Raw genomic sequence first — 21,231 nt, forward strand, 5'->3', positions numbered from 1 at the left:
ATTTTATTTCCGGCAGACGGTGACTCGTCCCCACAAGATGGGCCCCCACAAAAAGCGACATCCAAGATGGCTCAAGGGCAACACCGGTGTGAGAACTCAAGGGTGTCAAGAGGTGTACACCGCTTTCTGCCCAGTGGCTGTTAAGCTGTTTAGTATGGATTACTATTAGGTATATTTGATATTGAATTTGCCTGATTGTAATAATACTTTACCAAAGTCAATGACCTGCCTACAGTCCAAATGTAAATAATAATTTATAATACGTATATTATATGTATGTAAATACGATTTAACAATGTGTAAACTATGATGTGTAAACATGTCATAAAATTATACAAACATGGGCACGTGAACTAATATTAAGTATACTTAATTAAATAGATACATTTGTAAAAGTGTTTATTTTACAATCAAATTAAACAATACACAAATGAATAGATACTATTTATATACATATATCCAAACTAATATTATAAATGGGAAAGTGTGTATGTGTGTTTGTCGGTCCATGCCAGTTTTACATGTTGACTGTAGTTTTAGTTGTTTACTTTTTAAGACCTTTTTTAACCCCCGACGCAAAAACGAAGGGGTGTTATAAGTTTGACGTGTCTGCCTGTCTGTTTGTCTGTCTTTCTGTGTATGTGTCTGTTTGTAGCATCGTAGCTCCCGAACGGATGAACCGATTTTGATTTAGTTTTTTTTGTCTGAAAGCTGAGTTAGTCGGGTGTGTTCTTAGCCATGTTTCATGAAAATCGGTCCACTATGTCGCGGTCGGGGGTTTTTCCAAAATTTTAATTTTGTGGTTATATGAGGAGTGTCTTTTCAAAAAGGACTTATTTCTGTAAGTCAACCATGGTTATTTTTCTAGGAAGACATAGATAAAAATTACGTCTGTTGACTTATAGATATAAGTCTTTTTGAAAAGACACTCCTCATATAACTTTGAAGTAGATGAATGGATCTCAACTTCAATTAGTTTTTGCCCAATTGTTTTTTTTTTCCAAATTTGAATTATCGTTTTCTTTTTTCTGAAATTCGGTTTGAAACCTCAGGTCGTATGAATGAGTTTTTTGAAATATAATTCATAAAATATTTCCTCAGTTTTCGATGAAACAAAAAAAAACATCGTCAAAAAACCAGACCAATCTCCCTAAGATTTAGTTCACCACCTAAGATAGATAGGCAATAGCTTTGGTAAAGACTAGTGCCTACACTAACTTATGGGAATAATCAACAAACAAAATTCTAGACTCCCATGAGCCTAGGTAAAACACCGAGATAGAAAAAAAGGGTCCGTTTTTTTATCACAAGAAAAAGCAATTATATAATGCCAATATCTTGAACAGGAAACTCTCAGGTCTATGACTAATCCCTTATTTCTACGTAAAAGATAATTATCTTAAAAACTGGCCTATTACTAGTCCCAATAGGGAAAAATACCGCTACAACCATATACAACGAAAATACCCCCTTAACAACCTTTAAATACAGTTCAAAATCCAAAAAATAGAAATACAATTAGTTGCCTTAGAGGTTTACACCTTAAATCATTGAAAAATAAACTTTATTTTACTGTTTTATAGCCCATTTTCAATTGACCGACGAATTGATGAATGATCGTTGTATCTTCAGGCAGTTTTAACCTTTAATTCTTTACGAATAAGATTGTTTTTACCGTGTGGTGTTACTATGTATGTTAATTGATACGTCGTCGGTCTGTCTGTCCGTGTATAAAGTCACGTAGTTGCAATGTTACATCAGTTATAAAATGGCGTAAGTGACTGGGCCAGATCGGTGGGCCAAATTGGCTACCGACTGGACACCACTGATTAGCCGGGGCAGAGGTAGGCCAAAGAAAAGATGGCGGGATGACCTCGACGCATTTTGCAGCGACTGGCCGGAGCAGGCGGCAAATCGTGATGAGTGGCGGAAGAAAGGGGAGGCCTTTGCCCAGCAGGGGGACACAATTATAAAAAAAAAGTGACTTTTAAAGAACAAGTATATCATGTGAAAAAAAACGGTTTTTTGCTGACGTTACTATGCAAAGTTTGAACGGTCCTTTTTTATGGGATTATAGGAGGCAAACGAGCAGACAGGACGCCTGACGGTAAGCGATCACTGCCGCCCATGGACAAACGAAACACCAGAAGTGTTGTCCTTACGTTCCTTATAAGACTCGGAAGCCTAGGCCTGAAAAGTAAGCCTGCAGGTCTACTTTTCTGGCCTAGGCCTTGCAAAGCAACTTTTTTGTATTTAAACATTTTTATATTAAAGGAAAAAATGGAAAAATTTACGCTTCCGGCGGGACTTGAACCCGCATCATTTGCAATCCGTGCAAGGCTCTTAACCAATTGAGCTACGGAAGCCACGCCGGACATCGCAAATCTTTCCATGCCTTTCCTTATGTACACACGTCTTGGGGTGACGTCTAGCGCCATCTACCGACAGACTATTACATCTTGTAACGGCACTGGAGTCTCAAGTTACATATATTGAGAATTCACCAGTAACGATGTGCTAACCCATACTAAATTTATTTTTAACAAGCAGAAACGTCTGCTAACGATTCTAAACATTTTTATATTAAAGGAAAAAATGGAAAAATTTACGCTTCCGGCGGGACTTGAACCCGCATCATTTGCAATCCGTGCAAGGCTCTTAACCAATTGAGCTACGGAAGCCACGCCGGACATCGCAAATCTTTCCATGCCTTTCCTTATGTACACACGTCTTGGGGTGGGGTTTTTTTTTGTATTTTTTTATTCGGCGTGAAAACGGATTCCCGGCCTCGTGTCGCTCCCACTTGGCCGGAAATCCTCATTTTCCCGGACGGTGATGTAATGTACCTACTATTGCTTTCGAGTAAGGAGTAGCTACAACATATCGCTATTTCACGATTACTACGAAATCAACTTAAGCAGCAGATGGGTGTACGCTCTTTTCTTGAAGGTTTGAAGGTCGTATCGGTTATTTCACCGAGTATTAAAGTTTCAGGCGATGTGTCACTTACGCCAATACAGAACTACCCACATTGCAGTTCCCAAGTTCGATTCTTGCATCATGTGTTCGTGTCATTTGACTGCAGACCCAGTTTGCACATGCAATATCATTGCCCTAAGGTTAACTGGGAGGTCTGGGAGACGCTCTAGACTTTGCACTTGGTTTTCCGAGGAATTCACGATATAATGGACTCAAATCGATCTTTACAATACGTCAAAAATTAGCTCGAGATATCGATTTTGACGACCGGTTTGGCCTAGCGCGTAGTGACCCTGCCTGCTACGCCGCGGTCCCGGGTTCGAATCCCGGTAAGGGCATTTCTTTGTGTGATTAGCACAGATATTTGTTCTTCAGTCATGGATGTTTTCTATGTATATAAGTAAACGCAACACTGGCCTTCTTGAGCTTACCGTGGACCTCAGTCAATCTGTGTAAGAATGTCCTACATATATAAATATATATATATATATATCATTTTGATATGTCAGTGTCAAAAAGTCAAAATTAAGGATATTAAATATGTGTCGAAATTAAATGAATGAGAAATAGATACAGTAAATTAATGGCAATTAAACTTATTAAAAATGTCATATTAAAAAAAAGTCTACGTAAATAATGTGTTCATGTGATGGAAAAACATTTCGAAGACAAATTATTCTCTAAAATAATGCGTTTATGTGGTACCTTTGCTTATGCTTATTTATGCTTTCCATCAGACGGGCCGTATACCTGTTTGCCACCGACGTGGTATTAAAAAAAAACCTACAAAACCCTCTCAACGCTCAAGATTCCACATTCTAAAATACTGGAGTCTTTCGCTTCGCTTGCTCGGGTATCAGTTTTGACACGTGCGGTTAATCAACAACTTTGCCTCCTAGTAAATCAAAAACTTAATCATTTCTCAAACATGCAGTATTATTTATCATAAGTTTATTTTTGAGTAGTTATTTAGTTATAATTTAGTTTTATTTATTTGTAAGATTTTTATTAAAGGGTTTTTATTATGTTTCAATGGTTATTATTAAATTAATAATGTACAATACAAATACAATACAAATATTCTTTATTGTTCACCAATATAACAAGATTACATCACATAATTTTAATTAACTATGGTAGACAACAGGCGGTCTTATCGCTAAAGAGCGATCTCTTCCAGACAACCTTTGGGTAGTGGAGACAAGACACAAAAAACAACTGATTTGAGTAGGTGATGCAGTGAGTGATAGAAAACGTCAAATAATGTACCTACTTGTAAAAAAATAGTACATTACATCAGAGGCCGGGAAAATGAGGATTTCCGGCCAAGTGGGTATATACGGCCGAGCGAGCGTGCGAGCGAGGCCGGATAGGGATATGAGGCCGGGAATCCGTTTTCACGCCGAGGCATGTAGGTATAGCGCTTTTCTCAAACATACAATGAAATAAAAAAAAAATGCTCTAAAGGACAATATTTTATAAAAAACAGTTACTTTGCAGGCCTAGGCCTAAAAAATAATATGAAATCCCTTTACAGTCCTCTCGAGTTGTTGCGCCCAAAAAGCGATACTTCCCAGCCCATTTTAAGGAACGTAAAGACAATATTTCATTGCATGTTTGAGAAAAAGTCTTTACGTTCCTTATAAGGGACTCGGAAGTATCGTTTTCCGGCGCAATAACTCCAGAGGCCTGCAGGCCTACTTTTCAGGCCTAGGCCTTGCAAAGCAACTTTTTTGTATTTTTTTATTCGGCGTGAAAACGGATTCCCGGCCTCGTGTCCCTCCGACTTGGCCGGAAATCCTCATTTTCCCGGCCGGTGATGTAATGTACCTACTATTGCTTTCGAGTAAGGAGTAGCTACAACATATCGCAATTTCACGATTACTACGAAATCAACTTACGTATTACCAGAATTACGCTCCTCTTACTACCAAGTAAAATTAACTAATTATTAATAGGTTATTTCGTATTGCATAGTTTCTAGAAATCTTCGGTATGCTGTTTGAAAACATCGCTTAATGCGAATTCTGCGCGATTATAGCTCTGAATCGGTTCATCGGCATTTTGATGGGAATCTGGGAGACATTGTTTTCTGTGTTTTTGGCGAAAATTTCCCATTCAATTGCAAAAAATTGTTTCGTTTTCTTTCAACCCCTTATTTGCCAAGAGTGGCACTGAAGCTTTAGTAGTTTCATGTGTTCTGCCTACCCCTTTATGGGATACAGGCGTGATTGTATGTATGTTGTATGTATGTCAATTGCAAAAGTCAATTGATGGCGATTTTGTGATCCAATGAAGACAACTCTGCTGCAAGAAATATAACAGACTATGAAAACCTTTTCACGATTTTTCTCTAAAGGAGAATGAGTACTCATGAAACACATCTTGTTTTAAAGCTCTTAATTGGTATTAATTCGATGTATGGGATCAACCTCAGATAACTTACAGGGACCGAGATATAAAAAAAAATGTAGATCACTTAAGTAGTTAATTTTCTTAACACATGCGATATGATAGATTATATGCGACATATTTTTTTTAAATAATTCAGTCCCTGCAAGTGATCCAAAGTTGGTGTCATACAACAAAATAATGCTATTAATAAGCCCTTCAAACGAGTTATGTCCCACCTGTATACACTCATGGGACAAATTTCCCATTCTCCTTTATTATACTTTTTTTATTGTGAATGTAATTCGTAACATGTCAAGAATTAAAACGTATCAAACTAATTTTATTTTTTTGACATAAAATCTATAAATTATAGAACAGTGAAGTTAAGTGGTCCAATGATCGCAACCTTCCCCTAAAGCCTGCGTACGTAGGCGATTGGCACAAACGCTCACGAAACGAAACGCTCGTAGATATCTATCTCTATCGCTCATGCGTATTGGCGCAACAGAGCCAGACTACCTTTCGCGGCGTTTCGTTTTCGTTTCGTAGAATGCCATTCGGCTACGGGGCCTGACCAGAAATATAAGTATGACTACGCGCCATCTTGCGTAATTTCATTAGAACTATTTTCATCATACCATACTGAACTGTCACAGCATACATCAATAACAGCGCCCTCTTAACAATAGTCATATAAAACACTCATTTAAACTTTCACGATTATTACACATAATTATTTTTAAAATCGACCCTAAAGTCCGCCATTTGTACATTTTTTATTTATGTGCAATAAAGTTTAAATAAATAAATAATAAATAAATAAAGTCCTTTCCACGGAACGCCATTTCTACAGTAGAAAAATGCGTGAAGCCATTGAAATCAAAAAACATCGCAATTTCAATCGGGACGAAGGTTTTAGGATCTCATCCACATGGAATCCTGTCATTAATAAGTGTAAAAGGAAAATGATATCGACAGTCGTTAAATCGAATATCGTCAGTGTTGTGTGTCGACAGAGTAACATCCCTAGTGCGCAAACAGTTCAAGTTGATAATCAAAACCGAGTGCGGGTAGTTCGAAAAACTCGCGCGGCTCAGAAGGTGTTGATGTCATTTCAAGCCAGTCTTCTCCGAGACCACGGAGACAACGCCGTCCCTGAAACGTTGGAGGTCAGTTTAATATGTAGTCATACGCGATTAAGTCCCGATTAAAAAAAAAATTAATAGTCATATATTTCTGGCTTTAAGTTGAATGACCCCCCACTCCCCCCACGTGTACCCGACACTTAAACAAGCGCGATTTATTGAGACTTTGTTTATTTTCCCGATAGAGAAAATAGTTTATGCCCGTCGAAAGATTTCTGCGATCCATCGGGTCTGTTTAATGTTTATATTACAGTCTAATTGATGAAGATTAATTGGGTTTGGAGTATTTTGTGCAGTATGCGTGGGCGAGTCTAGAAAAAACACAAAGAGGTAGAACAATTTTGGAAGCATTCAGTTTTTGAAGTGTCGAGAGATTTAAAAAAATCAACCCAACCAAACAAAACTTACGTTCCAATAGCTTGCGAAAGGGCATGGTAAAGCACGATGAGCTTCGGTTGTACCAACTCAAGCAAAAGCAACTCCGTAGAGCTGCTGGGCCCCCTCATTTTAATTTATCCTATGTATCACAATAAATTAAATGTAAAATGTATCCACGAATCGAGTGTCAACACAAACCTGACAGGGTTTCATGACACTTTGGTGTATGAATAAATGTAAGATTTTTAATATAGAATAAATAAAAATGAAAAATAAAAGTCAAGGAACATTTGTGATCAAAATGTGATGATTTCTATACCTTGTCACATTAACGTCTTGTTTGAAATATCATAACGAAATTGTATCGCTTAACTTCAAACCTGGGTAAATCCATTCTGCTTTAAGGTTGAATATATAAAAAATATAATATGTTCTAAAAGTGAATCAACCTTATAGCAGAATGGATTTACCCAGTTTTGGAGTTAAGCGACACATTATTGTCAAACGATTTAAAGCGAGAAGGTACAGAAATCATGACCGTACAGTCAACCAATTGCAGCCCTAGGCCACTCTATAACCATGTCAAAATGACAAGCAGTAAGAGATTTCTTACAATCTGATTTATAACGTCACTATGACATAGTTCTACAGTGGCCTAGGGTTCCAATTGGTTGACTGTACAGCCATCACAACCGATGTAAACTGCAACTATAATCTGCAAAGATGCTTGAACAGTCTTGTAAATAAGGGAACTATAAAGCTGTGTTTAGACCAGCAAGTTATTGCTGCAAGTTCTGTGACGCAGCTATAGCTAAGAGTGAATGGCAAATATCTGCATCTTTTTCTTGCATAGGTATACTTCTGTCTCAAAACTTGCAGCAATAACTTGCTCGTCTAAATTCAGCTTTACACATTATTGCTGACTACGCAACTTTATCATCTACCCGCCGTCTTCAGTTTCCCGTGATCATGATGCATGCAACTGCGTCGAAATATCGGGACCTCAATAAAAATCAAAAAGGTATGATTACCTTCAATTACCTACCCTACAGGTCAATTCGAACCTATATAGTACAAATAACATTAAGACATCTAAAAAATATCATTCAAATATCGTGCATTGATTCCCCGTAGCTGTATAGGCGCGAGAGAAACAAACAAAATTATCGTATATCATTTAGATCATATCATATCATACTGTCCTGGCCGATTTCGACTACTGTCCTGGCATATTGACCGGTATATATACGGTGATCCGTATATATACCGGTCAATATATTATAAAGTGCGTTTTCACATTATCCGATCCGATATCGGATGTCGGACCGATATCCCATACATTACAGGCGCCATGTTGGATTTTTTCTATCGAAATCCTTCCGACATCCGATATCGGATCGGATAATGTGAAAACGGCCTCGCTTATCAAATGGTAATGTGCAGTGAGCTGCAAATTTTCATGAAAAAAAGATGAATGAATTAATTGGGATATGCGCCATGCACTTTTGCAGCTATACCTACACGGTACGCAGCTTTTTACGTACTACGAGTACATCCGAAGAATGACGGAAAGAAATCGGATGACGGAGATCGGATTTGGTGCGTACATTAAGATACAAAATAGTTCTACGGCTACGACGGATCTTATTTTCTCGGATACGAATCGGACGGAAAATAGTTATTTTTCCCCTCACTAGCTCGGAAACACGTGTTTTGTCCTTTAATACCAGCGGGTAAAAACGCATTTTATCCACTAGTTGGTAAAGTAATTTGACCTTGAATAAAGTCAAATTAACTGCTTTAAAATTGATAAAAGCAGGCGAATCTAGTAATAAAGATGATTTACCATCTGGAAGCAGTGATAAACGCATTTTTTGCGTTGTAGTTTCCTCGCTATAGTGAGAGGAAAAGTTTTGTGTTACACTCGGGTGCAAATGTATTTTACTTCTCGTGTGTTAAAAAACTCGCAAGATCAGGATTCTATTCTTGAACCACGAGCGAAGCGAGAGAACTATAGACTCCTTTCACTTGCTCGTTTTTCAATTCCACACTCGGCGTTAAAATACAACTTTGCCCCCTTGTATAACAAATAACTATTGTCTTACAAGAGGGCAAAGTAGTTGTTTAACCGCACGTGCTAGTATTGATACCCGAGCAAGCGAAAGATGCCAATATTAAACCGCGACCGTAGCGAGTGGTTCAAGAAGTGGAATCTTGAGCGTTGCGAGAGGTTTAAGGCACGAAGGTTTAACAAAAATTTTCACCACACCAGCACCAACAAAATACAGACTGTAAAACATCAAAATAAATCAAATGTATCAATTTATCCAATATTTATGACTCAAAATCATCATTTATAGGTTAATTCTACCGGCTAGCTTAAGACATCAAGTTAATAATTTTATTGTATTAAATTACTTTGCACTCTTGTGGATAACATGCAATTTATAAAAAAAGAGCCTTTACCAGATGGGGTGGTAAAAAAATGTTCGTGTTTTTTTTTGTTTAGGGTTTTTTTTGTGTCTGTGTAAGTACAACTGCTGTTTGTATTACTTTTTTTGCTACATTTTTGTATGCTCAGTTCACTTTAAAAGTATAAGCAATAGGAAGAAAAACTAACTTTATTTAAATGGTCCTGTATCACATTACCCTCATTTTTTAAGGAGTTATGATGTCATTCTGAATTGATAGAACGTGCAATTTATTTACACACAAATACAATCCATACATTGCGATACAGCGAGGAAATGTCGCCAGTATCCTTGGTACAATAACCTCAAGGGCCTATTTTAGACATTAGCTAGCTTTTAAGTTTAGTCTTCACCCGCACTTTAAATGTGCTATTACACGCAGCCGGAGCGTGAGTTATAGAAAAATCGTTCTCCCAAGGGAATTATGAAATTTCTTGTACCGTACTTAACTTTTTTAAATCTATTTACATATTTTTTACATTGCGAGTGTGATGAAAAACATTGTGTGTAACTCGGGGAGTATGAATATTACTAACTCGGGTCTTTAAATCGCTCCGGCAAGCCGTTGCTATTTAACTTACTCTCGTTAGTAATATTCAACTTCCTCCCCTTGTTGCACAACACAATGTACTATTGTAAGTTCATAATTCTGTTCAGTTCTGTTTCATTATCATTTCTAAATCGTCATTTTACTAGCAATTTTCGGAAAATCTGAATAATTTACAAAAAAACATATATTACATAATGATTTAACCCCGGTCAAAAATTTAAGCAACCATTATAAAAAACTATGTTTTATGCAAAAAGTATATTCTTACAAAAGAGAAAAAGTCGCATAGCTATTACGCAATTCATTTAAATTTCTATTTTTGTAGTTGATATTTATATTTTGGTTCCTTCTCGTAAAAATAAATTAAGTAGTCTTTGAACTGAAAAGTGCTACTTATAAACTAGTTAACTACTATACGTAATAATCGTAGTATGATATTTAAGAACAAAATTCTTGTGATCCGTTTGATCCATTTTTAACTATTCTTAATTTCTCTCAAATATCTATTTATTATAGGATAATATTTTAAACTAGCTTTTGCCCGCGGCTTCGCTCGCGTTAGAAAGAGACAAAAAGTAGCCTATGTCACTCTCCATCCCTTCAACTATCTGCACTTAAAAAATTACGTCAATTCGTAGCTCCGTTTTGCGAAGGACGGACAAACAAACAGACACACACTTTCCCATTTATAATATTAGTGTGGATTTCTACGCATCTTTGACACCTATCATCATCCTCATGAATCATCCTCCTAGCGTAATCCCGGCATTCGCCACGGCTCATTAGAGCCTGGGGTCCGCTTTTGACAACCAATCCAGAGATTTGGCTTAGGCACTAGTTTTACGAAAGCGCGCGACTGCCATCTGATCTTCTGTGTAACTAGGCCTCATTGGAATTCATCGAGTACATACCCTAATAGAGCAGAAATGTTATTTAATTTGTTCGAGAACGATTCCGCCAACTCGCGGCTACTCATATCCCCTCTCACTGCGCTCCCATTGGCTAATACAAGGTCAAGTAATAGGTGCTAGGGATGAGGTAGTGCGTAAGTAAGGTTTATCGATAAGGATATTTTAACCCCTTACGCGCTTTATGCACCACCGTGTGTGCTAGCCCCAAAAGTCCGTAACATTGCATGCACACACGGTGGAGCAGAAATCTATTACATACTACTATATATTATTATAAGTATAAAACACGGTATACAAAAAGGGAAAACTATATTTTCTTGGAAGTAAAAATGGTATAATAATCAGATTACTTATAATTATTTTAAGTAAAAGTTATGAAATTTTCCAATCCCTAATTAGAATCGTCCCACGATAAGTCTGCATAGGTTTTAATAGCCCCGCCTCTGCAAGGGTTAAGTAAACGTCATAATTTCATCAAAGTTTGACGTTTAAAATAACATCTGCACTGGCGAGGCTGTGAAAATCATTGCAAACTTATCGTGGGACGATTCTATGTATCTTCGAGTTTCTCAAGTTGTGTTTTTTATTTCGATTTAAATAGCAATTTATTATTTTACAAATTACTTGAACGTAATATTTAAATTAATACATATATCAGAGATTTTACGAAATCCTGTCACCTAAATATACCCAAAACATATCTAATTACACCTAGGAATTAGGTACCTAATATACAATAAAGATTAAATAAATAAATAATCAATCAAGCTTAACATAATCGATAATATACAAATATTCGACATAAACCATTAAAGCAAACATTAGTGCAATATAACTTTCTCGTTTCTTTATTTAAATAGAGTGTGTTCATTATGTAGTAGGTACACACAATAATATTCCTTACTCATTACTTAAATATCGATACACCACTTGATGCTATAAATTAAGCATGTACAACACTAGTGCAGACTGGAAAGAGATGGTGTGATGTGAATTGAGTTACGTGGAAGCAAGAGATAACGACATACGTCTAGCCTGCGTCATCACCTTTCACTTTTGTTGTCCAGTTTAACTTGGCCTCCGGACAAAATTTAATATAAAGTAGTTTATAATTTAAAATCGTAACTTACCGATGAAAAGTTATTCCTTATGTTTTAAAGTCAGATGTTTTGCTGTTTTTTTTACGAAACTGAATAGAACAGCACGCCATTATAATAATAGTAAAACAAACTATAATTTATTTCGTAATTCGCAGAGACGTACGCACGGATCCAATACTGGTTTTGTACTGTTTTAGTGAGAGCGTGCGCTAACATTTATAAGTGACAAATCACATATCCGTTGCGCAGATGGACAGCCCCATATTACCACTCTATTGGGTATGTCCTCGATGTTGGAATTAGTCCGGTGTCCTCACGATGTTTTCCTTCACCGAAAAGCGACTGGCAAATATCAAATGACATTTCTCACATAAGACCCGAAAAACTAATTGGTACGAGCCGGGGTTCGAACCCGCGACCTTCAGAAGTAGGTGAATAAATATAAACATTTTTTTACTCCACAAAAATACTAAAACTTATCTAAAACGTATATTTTCAAAGCACTACAAGAATAAAATCTCGTCGTCGAATCGATTAGCAATCGATTTGACATTCCGAATCGATTATCAATCGATTTGTCATTCCGAATACAGAAGTACGGGCCCCGGGGTTGGCTGTTCCAGAACGTGGCCGACAGAGGTCGCGAGTAAATATAGTAAATAAATATATTATGGAAATAATATGGACTGAAGAAGGCCTTACCATGAGCTTTCAACGTTTTAGTATACGCAAACATAATATTCACATCGAACTCTTTAAGAAACAACTATTTTCCCCTCACTAGCTCGGAAACACGTGTTTTGTCCTTTAATACCAGCGGGTAAAAACGCATTTTATCCACTAGTGGGTAAAGTAATTTGACCTTGAATAAAGTCAAATTAACTGCTTTAAAATTGATAAAAGTAGGTGAATCTAGTAATAAAACTGATTTACCGCCTGTGGAACTACTGGAAGCAGTGATAAACGCATTTTTTGCGTTGTAGTTTCCTCGCTACAGTGAGGGGAAAAGTTTTGTGTTACACTCGGGTGCAAATGTATTTTACTTCTCGTGTGTTAAAAAACTCGCAAGTTCAGGATTCTATTCGCGAGTGGTTCAACTATAGAATCCTTTCACTTGCTCGTTTTTCAATTCCACACTCGGCGTTAAAATACAACTTTGCCCCCTTGTATAACAAATAACTATTACGTTCTTATCAAACAAAGCACAACATTCAATCGACGAATATAGAAGAGACAACACGAGTATTTGAGATAGATTATAGAAGCGCTGGTGGCCAGCGGTAAGAGCGTGCGACTTTCAACCCGAAACCGGTACAATTGGTACGAACCAATGAGTTTTTCGGAACTTATGTGCGAAATGTCATTTGATATTTGCCAGTCGCGTTTCGGTGAAGGAAAACATCGTGAAGAAACCGGACTAATTCCAATAAGGCCTAGTTACCCTTTGGGTTGGAAGGTCAGATGGCAGTTGCTTTCGTGAAACTAGTGCCTATGCCAAATTTTGGGATTAGTTGTCACAGCGGACCCAGGCTCCCATGAGCCGCGCCAAATGCCGGGATAACGCAAGAAGGATGATGGACACGAGTATTTGAGTATTATTATTAATTACAATTCTTAATTATTTAATGTTGAAGAATAATGGAAAATGTATGCATGTTACTTATATTTATTAAGTACTAGCTTTTGCCCGCGGCTTCGCTCGCGTTAGAAAGAGACAAAAAGTAGCCTATGTCACTCTTCATCCCTTCAACTATCTCCACTTAAAAAATCACGACAATTCATCGGTCCGTTTTGCCGTGAAAGGCGGACAATATTGTGAAGGTTTAATTACGCCTGTATCAGCAGTTCTCAAAAAGATGATTTACCACCTGTGGAACTACTGGAAGCAGTGATAACGCATTTTTAACCGCCTTCCAAATCTCAAAGGAAGGGGTTCTCAATTCGTCTGTATTTTTTTTTGTTTTTTTTTTTTTATTTTTTTTAATGTTTGTTCCTCGATATCTCCGTCGTTACTGGACCGATTTTGAATTTTTTTTTTGATTAAATGTATATGCATACAGATTGGTCCCATTTTTCTCAGAACCCAGTTCTGATGATGGAATCCTGGAGAAATCGAGGGAACTCCTCAAATCTGAAAGGCATACATATGGTGATTTTTGTGTTTTTAAAGGAACAGCATGCATTTACGTACGAAACAGTGACATTTGGTGCAGTGGAACTCCTGATGATGGTCAGAATGGAACTCCTCAAATCTGAACGGCACACACTTTGGTATTGGTATTTTTATAAGAACAGCTTACACTTACGTCCAGAACAGTGACATTTGGTGCAGTGGAACTGCTGATGATAGTCAGAACGGAACTCCTCAAATCTGAACGGCATACTTATAGTGACTTTGGTATTTTTATAAGAACAGCATGCACTTACGTCCAGAACAGTGACATTTGGTGCAGTGGAACTGCTGATGAAGAGTGAGCCGCCCCTGGTTAGAGTTCCGTTTTGATAATAATTATCATCTGTAATTAACTTCAGAATCATCCAAATTTCAAAATTGGTTCAGAAATGACGGAGATATCGAATAACAAACATTAAAAAATATACAGACGAATTGATAACATAATCCAACATTTGAAAGTATTTATCACCAAAACCCCAAAGGAAGGCGGTTTTTTTTTTCTTAAAAATTATTTGCGTTGTAGTTTCCTCGCTATAGTGAGGGGAAAGTTTTGTGTTACACTCGGGTGCAAATGTATTTTACTTCTCGTGTGTTAAAAACTCGCAAGTTCAGGATTCTCCTTTCACTTGCTCGTTTTTCAATTCCACACTCGGCGTTAAAATACAACTTTGCCCCCTTGTATAACAAATAACTATTTCTTTGTCAGAAATCCTCAGTTTTTATTCGCTTAGTATAAGTTACTCGATAGGGTATATCACGAACTAATCTAATCACAAAATTAAAAATTTGAAAAACCTCCGACGTAGTGGACTGATTTTCATGAAACATGGCTAAGAACACTCCCAACTAACTCAGCTTTCAAACAAAAAAAACTAAATCTAAATCGGTTCATCCGTTCTGGAGCTACGCCACAGACAGACACACACACAGATAGACAGATAGACAAACAGACCGACACGTCAAACTTATAACACCCCGTCGTTTTTGCGTCGGGGGTTAATATGTTCCTACTTATGTAATTTTTGGTTCTAAAAACTTTCTCAAATGTTATATTCTTGATGTTTTCGTTGTCGAGTAACATCCATACTTAATATACACCCTGTTTTTATTGAATTCCGTTAACTTTAAGGGATGGTTCTTTAGATCAAATACATTTAATTTTTCTAAGAAACTAGCGTCTTACCTCTTAGTGCGTTTTCACATTATCCGATCCGATATCGGATGTCGGAAGGATTTCAATGGAAAAAATCCAAGATGGCGCCTATAATGTATGGGATGGGATACCGGTCCGACATCCGATATCGGATCGGATAATGTGAAAACGCACTTACGGTTATCGAGTTATTAAAAAAATAAAAATAATTACTGAACACGTGTGTGTCAGTCTTTACCACTTCCTAATGTTATTTGTTTTGACATGTGCCGTCAATCACTTGACACTAACTTGAATAATATTCTTAAGGGTCTCTCACACTAATTAATTCATATATTATGTATGAAAACGATAAAAAAGATTTTTTTGCGAATTTAACTAAAAGTGATATACAATGTGGTTTCTGATAACGAACCTAACGACATGTCGAATTTAACGGAAAACAAAAAAAACGCGGTGTATAAATGGGAAAGGGTGTGTGTCTGTTTGTTTGTCCGTCTTTCACGGCGAAACGGAGCGACGAATTGACGTGATTTTTTAAGTTGAAGGGATGGATAGTGACATAGGCTACTTTTTGTCTCTTTCTAACGCAAGCGAAGCCGCGGGCAAAAGCTAGAATTTTACATAAGTTGAAACTCGTGGTAGTCTAAAATGTACTGAAAATTACGTTGCAGACTCTATACTCGATAAACAAATGTCGTAGGTATCTTATATCGTATAGAGATAAGACATTTTTACAAGCTTTTATTCAACTCGCCTTATTACTTGTTAGTATGTTAGTGTGCGTCAAAACGTAGAATAAATAAAAATAAATAAATAAATATTATAGGGCATTCTTACACAGATTGACTGAGGCCCACGGTAAGCTCAAGAAGGCTTGTGTTGTGGGTACTCAGACAACGATATATATAATATATAAATACTTATATACATAGAAAACAGCCATGACTCAGGAACAAATATCTGTGCTGTGCTGTGCTGTGTGTGTGTGTGGTATCAAATATCTAAGCTTGTACTATTATATATTCTGTGGTAGAAGCTAAATTTGACCCACTTCCCGGTTTCCGATTGAGCTGAAATTTTGAACACATAAGTAAATTACGTGAAAATGCAATATTATGGTATCATGGAGCTGATCAGGGTGGCTAGCCGAATGGCACAATCGCTCACGAAACGCTCACGAAACGAAGCGCTAGTAGATATCTATCTCTATCGCGCTTGCGTATTGGCGCGACAGAGCCAGCGGCGTATCGCTTTCGTTTGGCGTCGGAGAAATGCCATTCGGCTACGGGGCCAGGGTGGCTAGCCGAATGGCACAATCGCTCACGAAACGCTCACGAAACGAAGCGCTAGTAGATATCTATCTCTATCGCGCTTGCGTATTGGCGCGACAGAGCCAGCGGCGTATCGCTTTCGTTTGGCGTCGGAGAAATGCCATTCGGCTACGGGGCCAGGGTGGCTAGCCGAATGGCACAATCGCTCACGAAACGCTCACGAAACGAAGCGCTAGTAGATATCTATCTCTATCGCGCTTGCGTATTGGCGCGACAGAGCCAGCGGCGTATCGCTTTCGTTTGGCGTCGGAGAAATGCTATTCGGCTACGGGGCCTGGCCCCGTAGCCGAATGGCATTTCTCCGACGCGAGACGAAAATGAAACGCCGCGAAAGGTAATCTGGCTCCGTCGCGCCAATACGCAAGAGCGATAGAGATAGATATCTACCTACTAGCGTTTCGTTTCGTGAGCTTTGTGCCATTCGGCTACGCACCCTGATTATAGAGCAAAAAGGTGGTCATAGGAACTCTGTTATGAAACGTCGTATCCCCATCGAGTAAGGGGTTTTTAGAAACGTCTCGGAGAGCAGTAGACTGTTGAAAGAAAGGTACAATCGGCTATAAAAACTTATTGAAATTATTTATCGTTGTGATACTTGTGATCCTCATCTCATGAGCTTTCATAATGAACATTGTACAGCCGTATGTGTGTGGTATTTGTGTTTTTAAATTCAATCAAAGAAGATATACGGTTGAATTTAGGGGATTAGGTGATTTGAGTTACGCTTTTTACCCCCGACGCAAAAACGACGGGGTGTTATAAGTTTGACGTATCTATCTGTCTGTCTGTTTGTCTGTCTGTGTGTGTGTCTGTCTGTGACATCGTAGCTCCCGAACAGATGATCTAATTTAGATTTAGTTTTTTTTTGTTTGAAAGCTGAGTCAGTTGGGAGTGTTCTTAGCCATGTTTCATTAAAATCGGTCCGCTATGTCAGGGTTTTTTCCAAAATTTTAATTTTTTGGTTATTATTTCAAGTATTTTATATGAGTTTCAAAGGGAAGTGATTTTTAAGTTCATTTTCTTAAGTTTTTCGTGCTTTTAAAAGTACTAATACAAGTTTTAAAATGTGATAAAATATGTGGCTCCAAGTTAAGTGACAAGAAAGGTATTGCAAATGAATGTGGAAGGAATAAACAGGATTTTTTTTAATTCGTTTCAGTGGCAATAAAGATATTTCAATTTTAAAAGGAAAACCAAAGAAAAGGATGGACTGTGTGAGTGACATGAAACCATAATTATTATTATTTATTTATTATCAGAAAAGGTACATTTATGCAGTAACACGTGTCCCACAAAACGGTTTACACAGTTTGACTGTGGGATCAGAGTCTCTTCGCTAATAACTAAGAATAAAATAACACTTACAAAGTATCAATTAGGAACTTAAATAGTCTTCTTTTGAATATATTTCTATTGGCCTCCGACCTGATATCTGGCAATTCAAATAGCAATTATGTGTGAAATCAATAAATAAATAAATAGATAAATAAATAAATAAATAAATAAATGAATAAATAAATGAATAAATAAATAAATAAATAGATAAATAAATAAATAAATAAATTAATAATGTGAATGAGATGAAGAGCGAAAGAGTTGTATTGTATGGAAGAGCACCATAATCAATATCGATTAATAATTTAGCATACGACCAATGTCATTAAGTACCTACTTCAGACAGTTGGCCCTTTTCTTAAATACGTGGTAACACAGAACGGAGATAACTTATCTTATCTTTATGGGATCACAGAAAGGTAAGATAAGTTATCTCTGTTAAGACACTTTCGTAGTTCGTATTCAGTTGAAAATGTTATCACTTTACAAAAAGCTTTATAGGTTAACTGGAAGAGATCCCTTAAAGGGATGTTCGCCATTGTATTGAAACTTTTTATTTTGAATATCATGTACATACATAAAAGATTTACATACATAGAAGAAGAAGACATTTTTGAATACATACATAAAAGCTTCCGATTTTTTTTTCAGACTGAAAATGGTGGCAGGAATGTTCATGTTTAACCAGAATCTATGTTATAAATTGCGATAAATGACGTGTTAACTTAGTAACGTTTTTATGCAAGCTTGGTGTGTAAATTTTTTTTTTTTTTTTTTTATACCACGTCGGTGGCAAACAGGTATACGGCCCGCCTGATGGAAAGCGGTCACCGTAACCTATGGACGCCCGCAACTCAAGGGGTGTCACGTGCGCGTTGCCGACCCATTAGAAACTTGTACACAAACTTGTAAATAAAAATTAAATGTTTTTGGTAGTTTTAACATTTCAACAACGAATAAACATTTCAAATTTTAAAAATGTTACGTTGCGTTAAATGTAGAAAACTTTAGTCAAACTAAAAATGTAATATTACAAAGATTTAAAATATTAATTAACTTAATTCCTAGTTATCTAATCTATTCCACGCGTATAGAGGTACATTGCCAATTAAACTATAGAAACTAAAAACAAAGTTTTGTTTTCTTAAAATTAGATAATTAAGTAAATAGAAAAAAACACCTAGTGCTTCAAAACAGAAATTTTAATAATAATCAATTTTAGCTATGGGTCTATAAGGGTTGAACGCCAAAAACCGTTGAAAAATGCACTCCAAATGCATCGGGAACGCGTGATGAGATTCAAATTTCGAACGCACGAAAGCATATAAATAGAGATCGGACATAGTCCGGCCCATTTCGTGCCTACCACCCGAGTGCTCAACGTTTAAAAAGTTAACGTTCCATTTTTGAATTTGTGCAGTGTTCTGTGTTTCGCGCGCTTTTTTAAAGGTACGTGTGGTTGTCTTTGGTTTTAATAGTTTTAAATTAAGTTTGTAACTTTTTAAAACTTATGTTTAATGAAAAATCGGTTATTTGTGATATATTTTTTAGTTTCATGAAGGAGTAATTTTTGTAGTAGCTTTAGCTTAGACTAAATCAAAGAATAAAAGTTTGGTGCAAAAACGAGTACCTACCTATATGAAAATAGGTACTTTTAGTGACTAGTTGTTATAAACGAGGATCTGGCAGAAAAGTGTAAAAAATATTTAATTTTTAATCTTTTTTTTAAATTACAAATATCGGTCACTTGTAGGTACTAATGATTAATATTTGTTTTTATTGCATAATAGATATACCTACATTCTTACACGTTTAATAGAAAAAATAAATAAAAAATCACACAGACGTGCTTGATAAAAGTTACATAATTAATAGTAACTAATTATTATATCATAAATTAATATTTATGGCATGTGTCATAAAAATACGTGAGAATTTTCTAACTCTGATAAAATTTATAGCCATTTTGGATTTATAATTACATTATAATTATGTCAAAAATTATAGTGTTTGAAACCGGTGCTGGTGTTTAGATATTTTTATTCCCGTAAGTGAGTAAATTTAATTGAAAAGTAATCTTTTGTATATATTACTATCTTTTACCCGCGGCTTCGCTCGCGTTAGAAAGAGACAAAAAGTAGCCTATGTCACTCTCCATCCCTCCAACTATCTCCACTTAAAAAATCACGACAATCCGTCACTCCGTTTTGCCATGAAGGACGGACAAACAAACAGACACACACACTTTCCCATTTATAATATTAGTATGGATTAATTCACCACCTCACAACATTAGACTTTTTTGTATGCAAATATGACGTAAGGCTTTTTCTTGTTATTATACTCTGTCAAACAAGTCTGTCAGTAAATAAGAACAAAGAAAACTATATGCATCCTTCTCTTTAGGGTGCTAAAGAAAAGGATACCTATAGTTTTCTCTGTTCTTATTTACTGACAGACTTGTTTGACAGAGTATAGCTAACATGTAATAGGTAATTTTATTTGAAAATTAACGATAAAAAATATCATTCCCTACTGTAACTACAAAGCAACATATCACATTTATTTCAATATCAGAGGTATTTTCTAAAAATAGAAAACTAATAACGACAAAATATCATAATATCGGAGGAAATTCATTATTAATAAGTGTTAATAATATTAGCAACTTCCTCTAACAGCTTCCTATACTTCTATTAATCTATATTTTCTGCGAAAAATAAATGCCAAAGTTTTGGGCTTTATCTTATCAAGGAGTATGCATTCAACATTAAAATACCTAAAAAGAAAAAAAAAGAGAAGAAAGTAAAGAGAATAGCTGAAAAAACCTTTAATATTACTTGCAAACATATTCTTTTATCAAAGGATATCAGGAAAAACAATGTTTCCTAAGTACCTAAGTCCATAGGTTACGGTGACCGCTTTCCATCAAGCGGACCGTATACCTGTTTGCCACCGACTTGGTATAAAAATAACCTAAATATATTTGGCGGGCGCTTTTGTAAGAATTTATTAAAGCCAGCTGAGAAATTAATATTTGTTAAGAATTTACTAGTAATTACTTAATCGTACGTAGATTGTGAAATCTTTCACACATATTCGAAAACACTTTTTGAAGAAACTAACATATCCGATCCATATTGCATTTAAGTCTAATTTTACTTGAGTATATTGTTCGAATCAAGCTGGATTATTTTGTGAAAAAAAAAATTTTAGAATTACACCACCCCCTGATCTCCAGTGGGTGTAGTAGATGTCGACTGTGGGATATGAGTTAAATTCTGTTGTAGGCGATGAACTAATAG

The 21,231-nt window shown here is 36.3% G+C and overlaps 1 protein-coding gene across 4 annotated transcripts in view; it reads left to right on the forward strand.

Annotated features, from left to right (window-relative positions):
• The window catches only part of LOC125237032 (neural/ectodermal development factor IMP-L2-like), a 143,042-nt gene that overhangs the window by 111,371 nt on the left and 10,440 nt on the right, over positions 1–21,231 (forward strand). Inside the window, exon 1 of one of the 4 annotated variants that reach the window (XM_048143955.1) lies at positions 19,290–19,375. The exons of the other annotated variants lie outside the window; for them this stretch is intronic. The gene's annotated coding sequence lies outside the window, so the exon portion shown is untranslated. Of the gene's footprint in view, positions 1–19,289; positions 19,376–21,231 lie in introns of those variants that run through there. 4 annotated transcript variants of the gene reach the window in all.

The sequence above is a fragment of the Leguminivora glycinivorella genome, chromosome 20, assembly GCF_023078275.1.
Source record: "Leguminivora glycinivorella isolate SPB_JAAS2020 chromosome 20, LegGlyc_1.1, whole genome shotgun sequence".
NCBI lineage: Eukaryota > Metazoa > Arthropoda > Insecta > Lepidoptera > Tortricidae > Leguminivora > Leguminivora glycinivorella.